The sequence below is a fragment of the Gossypium arboreum genome, chromosome 6 (genome assembly GCF_025698485.1).
Source record: "Gossypium arboreum isolate Shixiya-1 chromosome 6, ASM2569848v2, whole genome shotgun sequence".
In the NCBI taxonomy this organism is placed as follows: Eukaryota; Viridiplantae; Streptophyta; class Magnoliopsida; order Malvales; family Malvaceae; genus Gossypium; species Gossypium arboreum.
Window position 1 is genome coordinate 18,508,149 of NC_069075.1, and position 7,871 is coordinate 18,516,019.

Here is a 7,871-nt window from a genome sequence, read left to right on the forward strand (position 1 = left end):
AATGGGGGTGATGGACAGCACAAGGGGTGGTGTAGCTTGGTCAACCATGACCAAGTTCAATGCACCACAAGCTTATAGCAAAAGAAGAGCTTTTGACAGGGAAGTGAAACAATAAAGGAAAAGGGGGATGTGTTTCATTTTAAAAAGGCAAGTTTGACTTGCTAATAGAGGAAAGGAATCCTCCCTATATGGTAACATAAGTGAATGACAAGGCTAGCTAACACATGCTAAAACTGTACAAATATTAAATAAAAGAATGTACACAAAGGGGTTTGAACTAGTGACCTTAAAGATAGCTAAAGAGCTTCCTATCACTAAGCCACAACACTTCCTTATTTCCAATAATGCGCGAATAATTTTAAGACATAAGAGCTAGCAGATTCACCCTATTTACTAAATAAAATTAATTAAGAAAATGGGATGTGAAAACTCTACCCTCCTTAAAAGAAAATTCTTCCTCGAAATTACTTGATAGAAATAGGTAAGGATATTATTGATGCATCGTATCTTCAGGTTCCTAAGTTGCCTCACTTGAATCATGATTTCTCTACGACACTTTCACAAGTGGAACTTACTTCCTTCTTAAAACTTTAACATCACGATCAATGATCTATACCAGTTCCTCCTCAAATTTCAAATCACAACAGACCTCAATATCCTCTACTTGAATCAGATGAGAAGGGTCAAATCGATAACGTCACAATACGGACACATGAAACATATTGTGAATACACTAGAGAACATTACTAATCCTCCAAAACACCATAGAATAGATTAGTGCTAAACTTGTAGGCAACAGAGAAGACGTGTGAATGTAGAGATCAAAGGAAAAAAATTTCAAACACGTCATCTTCTAGATCAATATGCATCTAATCTTTATTGGCATGTCAATCATATCCTAACTCTTTTACTAAGTTTACTAGAGAACATTATAATCACAAATAGCTTATATCAATTAAGGCTATTGTTAGGCTGAACTCGAATTATGCAACGAACATGAACAAAAACTGAGAAAATTAGACACTAATATTTATGTGGAACAACTCCTCTAAAGAGGATAAAAAACCATAGGTAGAGAAACTTCACTAAAAATTACAAAAAATTGAAAGGGAATACAAGATGGAGAAACAAATAAACCCTGAACCAAAAATACAAAATTTTCTCGAAATTTGCACAAACTCTCTCTTAATGTTGTTATTATTATTCTAAATTATCTATGGTTGCTAATAGGCCTATTTATTGGTTGAATTTAGTGTACAAATATGAATAAGACATCCCTAGAACAATTAGAGTTAGACTGAGAAAATATAACAGAGTTTAACTAAGAGAAGAAACCCAGTTGAGTAGGGAATATGTCACCACGTTGTGGCATGGCATGTTGCCTCATCGGGACGCCCTTTCATCGTTCTTCAGGATGTGGTGAATATTCTCATCGTGACATCAATGTCATGTCACCGGGTGATCGCGTGATTCGTAACAAGTAATAAATATTTATAATGAAGATCAAACCTAGACTAACTATTATCACGACGAAAATGCAAGCACACCTATCGAACAATAGTATAGTAATGGCAAGACCGAGATATTGTACTCAAGGGAACCAAAAATACTAGTAATAACTATCTTTTTATTATCTAGCCTAAGAATAAAAGGTTTGTTGTAATTAACTAATTATTTAAACTAAGAACGCACAGAGAAAAGAATTAGGGAATTGCTTTTGAGAAAATCGATTGACTTGAGACAATACTTAAGGAAAAATCCGCCTAGACTGTACTTGTTATTCTAGCTCCGAATTGGACGATTTATTCATTCAACTTGTTCTGTAGAGATCCCTAAGTTATGTTATTATCCCTATTCAAGACTAATAACGTTTAATCCCTAGATTGAATAACTGAGACTTTTCTCTAATTAACACTCTAGGGTTGCATTAACTCGATCTATGGATCCCCTTATTAGGTTTCACCCTAATCCGGCAAAATCTTGTCACCCTATTTCTAGGCGCGCAATCAACTCCGCTTAATTATGGCAAATGTACTCTTAGACAAGGTCTATTCCTCCTCTGAATAAGAGCGTGTCTTAAATCAGTATCCTAGGATATCAAAACAAGAATTAAGAACACATAATTAAGAACAAGTTAAATATTTATCATACGATTCAGAAAATAATAACAAGATTCATCTTAGGTTTCATTCCCCTTAGGTATTTAGGGGATTTAATTCATAACTAAATAAGAAAACATCTTAGAAGAATAAAGAATACAAAACATAAAGAAAACCCAAAACTCCTGAAGGGGAATTGAGGAGAGATTTTCAGTCTTGATGATGAATTCGGCTTCTAAGATGGATCAATCGGCTTCCTTGAGGTAATTCATTACCCCTCTTCTTTGTCTCCCCTTTTCTCCTCCTCTAGCGCGTTTTTATAGGCTTTGGAATGCCTAGAAACCCTCCAAAGTGGCCTTTTTCGAATTGGACTTAACTTGGGCTCAGCAGGGACACGCCCGTGTGACACGATCGTGTGACGTGATTGCCAGGCCATGTTCAATCTGTTAAATTGCACACGGCCGTGTAGGTCAATAGCCAGGCCATGTGAATCGTGAAAGCCTTGGTCGACACCCTCAAAAGACACGGGCGTGTGAGCTACCCGTGTGGCAAGGCTTAAGCCGTGTCATCTTCTCGATTTGGCCCGTTTTGTCCCTTTTTGGCTCTTTTTTGGCTCCTTTTGACTCTTAGTGCTTTCCTGAGTACAAAACATGAAATTAAAGCATTAGGAGCATCGAATTCACCAATTCTAATGAGAAATCATCTATAAAATGCATTAAACATGAGGGAAAAATATGTAAAATTTACGGTTTATCACTGGGATATCGAATCTTCCTTGTCCCAATGTCAACCCTATTTTGCTCGAAATGCGAAGTATACTCCACGAATCTCCACCTTGAGTCGTATTTTTGTACCATTCCCAAAGAGACTGCTTTAGGCTGTATAATGATTTCTAAAGAAGACAAACATGGTCTTCCTTGCCTTCAATCTTGAAGCCTTCAGGTTGCTGCATTTAAATTTCCTCATCCAAATCCCCATGAAGGAATTCAGTTTTCACATCTAATTGCTCTAACTCGAGATTGTTTGATGCAACAAGAGCTAAAAGTGTCGGAATAGATGTTTGCTTTACAATTGGAAAGAAAACATCATGAAAATCAATTCCCTCCACTTGACTGTAGCCTTTTGCAACAAACCTCGCCTTGTATCTAGTGTTATCTTAACCTGATCATTATTTTTGAACATCCATTTGTAGCCAACTATTTTCTTTCCAGTGAGTGGTTTAACGAGCTAGTCTCATTCTTTTGAAAAGACTCCATCTCTTCTTCCATGGAGACAAGCCACTTGCTGGAATAAAAAGCCTAAACTACCTCTAAATAGTTTGAAGGTCGACTGAATCGATGCTCTCTACAACACTTAAAGCATATGCTACTAGATTTCCTTCATAGTACTTTTGCGGTGGTTTGATCTCTCACCTTTTCTGTCCCGGGCTAACTTATAATCTTGAAGGGTCTCCGATCAAGATGAAATTACTTCGAAAACCTTCTGCTGCATCGAAGAGATATTGAACTTGAAATTTCTATGCGATGTCGTGACATGGCAATTCTCCTCATCGAGATATCGCCTCTGTTCATCTTGACATTGCGGTATCGTGCTCCATGACGTCAAGACATCACTTTCTATTTTTGTTTCTGACTCCACCTTGCTCGAAACACTTAACTTTTTGGTGTTGTTTTGTCCTAGTGAGCCTTTTTGTGACAGAATCATTGATGTTCCATCAAATGTAACATATCTACTGACAATGATCTTACTTGTTTCTGGGCACCATAACTTGTAACCTTTTGTCCTGACCGCAAAACCTAGAAAAATACACTTTACCGCCGTCAGTTCAAGCATTCCCTAACTAACTCAAGCATAAGTAGGACAATCGAATACTCTAAGCTTATTGTAATTAGGATGGTTACCAGACCAAATCTCTTCGAGAGCCTTTCCATCTAAAACTTGATGTTGAGACTGGTTCACCAAATAGCTTGCAAAATTAATTGCTTCAGCCCAAAACTCCTTTTCTAAGCTTGCATTGGAAATCATACATTGGGCTTTCTCAAGTAATGTTCTATTCATCTGTTCGTTGACATCATTTTGCTGCGGGGTACCAACAACTATGTAGTGCCTTTTAATTCCTTCCCGTTTGCAGAAATCATTAAATTCGATTGAACAGAACTCGAGCCAATTATCCGTTCTAAATCATTCTATGAACTTTCTAATCTGTTCTTCAAGTAGGGTCTTCCACTGTTTAAATATATAGAAGACTTCGTTTTTGTGCTTTAAGAGGTATACACAAACTTTTCTGGAGTAGTCACCTATAAAGTTAAAAGATATCTACTACCTCTTTTAAAGACGACTGGAGCCGAACCCCATAAATCCTAGTCGAGGGTCCCTTTAGTCCTGTATACTATCGAATCGAAACTGACTCGATTCTGATTCCCATAAACACAATGCTCACAAAAAAATCTAACTTTCCAACTCTGGTGCCTCTGAGAAGACCTCATTTGCTTAAAACAATCATACCTTTTTTCACTCATATGATTGAGTCGCATGTGCCACAACTAGGTTGATTTAGAATCTGGAAAGAGTGGATTTTTTTGCTTCATCGTGACGTTAGAAGGATCCTCATTGGGACATTGTAATGATTTCATCCCTTCTTCTGTAGTTGCTACCAATCCAGACACCGTTTTACTTGTAGAATCTAAAAGCTGCTAACTTTCTATTCTCTCATCAAAACAAGGGCTCATCAAGATACTTTTAAGTCGTTTGACTCGATGATGATCTTACAACCATTTGAGTCTAAAATACTGAACATCTCTCTCCCTCAATCTCATGAATGATGGGAGAGAGTAGAAATCAACACTAGGGAATTAAGATAAAATAACGCGACTTTACTGTAAGTGTGACAGGTCAATTGTAATATTTGCAGTGTTACAATAGAACATTAGAGTATTCCAAGGATCAAACCCAAGAGAATCATGGATTGAAAATTTTCTAAATAACGTGCACACGAAGTAAATAGTCGAACCAACTAATCTTAAAAATTTATATTACGGAAAATCATTAAGTTAAAAGAAATGAAATTAATTTACTACCTAGCTAATAATGACAAAATTGTAAAATGTACGAAATTATGAAATTAATAATTAAATCACAAACGATGGTCTTGATGTGGTTTATTAATTTTTGAATTAAGGATTCAAATCACTTAAACTCCCAAAATGACTTTATTTTACATCTCGGTCTCAATTTTGCTACTCTGCTCTTTGCTCTAACCTCTGCCTTTTATTGCAATAGAATCCCAACAACTCCTAACTAACCGATATGAGATTTAATCTGAATGATACTCATACAAATTGTTCATCTATATCTTGTTAGATACTTTCGTTTGGCGGGGTTTTCAAGACAAGTAAGCCTCCTACGGTTTCCTCATACACCTTTGATAAACCATAATTTATACATATTTCTATCCCATGCTTAGAACATTTTATGGATGATTTTTCCTTAAAATTAGTGAATTCGATGCTCTTAATGCCTTAATTTCATATTTTATACTTAGGTGAGCATAGGAGAGTGAAAGGAACGAGAAACGGGCCAAAAACAGAGAAAATGGGCCAATGTACGAAATCAACACGGCCTGGACCTCCTTACACTGGCAGACCACATGGCTGTGTCAATTTGGAAAAATCGAAGCACGACTCACAGGGTGGACCATACGCCCGTGCCTATTTAACAGGCTTGACCACGACCTGAAGTAATCGCACACGGGCGTGTCCCTGTCGAGCCCAAATTGAGTCCAATTCAGAAAAGGCCAATTTTGAGGGGTTTTAGGCATTCTAAAGCCTATAAATACACCTTAAAGGAGGAAGAAAAGGGGGAAACAGAGGAGGAAGCAGGGAACTGCTCAACTGAAGATCTCCCCTCAATTTCCCTTCAGAAATTTTGGGTTTTTCTTTATGTTTTGTATTCATTATTCTTCTAAGATGTTTACCTTTTTAGTTATGAACTAAAACCCCTAAATACCAAAGGGGAATGAAACCTAAGACAGATCTTGTTATTAATATCTGAATTGTATGATAAATATTTAACTTGTTCTTAACTATGTGTTCTTAACTCTTGTTTTGATATTCCAGGATATTGATTCAAGTTAAGTTCTTATTCAGAAGAGGAATAGACCATGTCTAAGAGTACATTTGCCATAATCAAGCGGAGTTGATTGCGCGCCTAGAGATAGGGTGACAAGATTTTTTCAGATTAGGGTGACACCTAATAAGGGGATCCATAGATCGAGTTAATGCAACCCTATGGAGTTAATTAGAAAGAGATTTCAATTATTCAACCTAGGGTTAGACGTTGTTAGTCTCGAAAGGGATAATAATATAACTTAGGGATTTCTACTGATCAAGTCAAATGAATAAATCGTCCGATTCAGAGTCAAATAACAAGTGAAGTCTAGGTGGATTTTTCCTTAGGTATTGTCTTAATTCAATTTTCCAAAAGTAATTCCCCAATTCTATTTTCTATGAATTATTAGTCTAGTTAATTAGTTAGTTAAAATAAACCCCATTATTCTTAGGCTAGATAATAAAAAGACAGTCATTACTAGTACTTTTAGTTCCTTTAGGTTCGACAATCCAGTCTTGCTAAAGCTATACTACTGTTCGATAGGTACACTTGCCTTCATCGTGATAATAGTTAGTTTCAAGAACGATTCATTATAAATATTTAAAACCTGTCACGAATATCACGTATCAAGTTTTTGGCGCCGTTGCCGGGGAACTAAGATTTAGGAACACTTGATTTTTATTACTTTAGCCATTTACTTTTACTTCAATTTAAATTTTATTCTAATTTTTATTACTAATTCTTCTTTTTCCCTTTTTCTGGCAGGTTCTTATAGTTTATGACTAGAAGAAACCCATCAGGACCATTGCTTTTTGACAGTGAGATAGACCGCACAGTTCATAGAAACTGGAGAGAAATAAGGCGAAGCCTAAGATACACAGAGGACAAGCAAGAGGACGATATTCAAACCACAACTGAGGAGATGGCTGAAACCAAGAAAATCTGCTACCTCCTGCAATTGCTGTTAATCAAAATCCTGCCCCGCGCACTATGTATGATTATGTTAAACATAATTTAACAGGAACTGAGTCAAGTACAGTTAGACCTGCTATTGCTGCAAATAATTTTGAACTAAAACCTAACACAATTCAAATGATACAACAATTTGTTCAGTTTGATGGTTTGCGGGACGAAGATCCCAACACTCACTTGACAAATTTCCTAGAATTTTGCGATACCTTTAAAATTAATGGCGTTTCTGATGACGCTATTCACCTTCGGTTGCTTCCCTTTTCGTTAAGGAATAAGACGAAACAATGGTTGAACTCGTTACCACGAAGGTCAATCACTACTTGGGAACAAATGACCGAAAAATTTTAATTAAAATATTTTCCACCGGCTAAAATAGCCAAATTACGTAATGATATCTCTTCTTTTTTGCAGATTGATTTAGAAACACTCTACGATGCATGGGAGAGATAAAGGACCTTTTGCGAAGATGCCCTCACCATGGGTTACCATTTTGGCTACAGTTTCAAACTTTTCATAATGGCCTGAATCCTTCGACTAGACAAATGGTTGACGTAGCTGCTGGCGGAACCATCAATAATAAAACACCTGAAGATGCCTATGAATTTATAAAAGAGATGTCACTGAATAACTATCAGTGGCAAGTCATGAGGACAAAGCCAATGAAAACAGTTGGTGTTTATAACGTCGATTCGG

At 36.6% G+C, this 7,871-nt stretch overlaps 1 non-coding gene across 1 annotated transcript; it reads right to left on the bottom strand.

Moving 5' to 3' along the window:
- Positions 1-7,556: 7,556 nt before the first annotated feature.
- Positions 7,557-7,662, bottom strand: LOC128294308 (small nucleolar RNA R71). The gene has a single exon (XR_008284621.1). It is a non-coding gene; the product is annotated as a small nucleolar RNA R71 (small nucleolar RNA).
- Between the last annotated feature and the right edge of the window lie 209 nt (positions 7,663-7,871).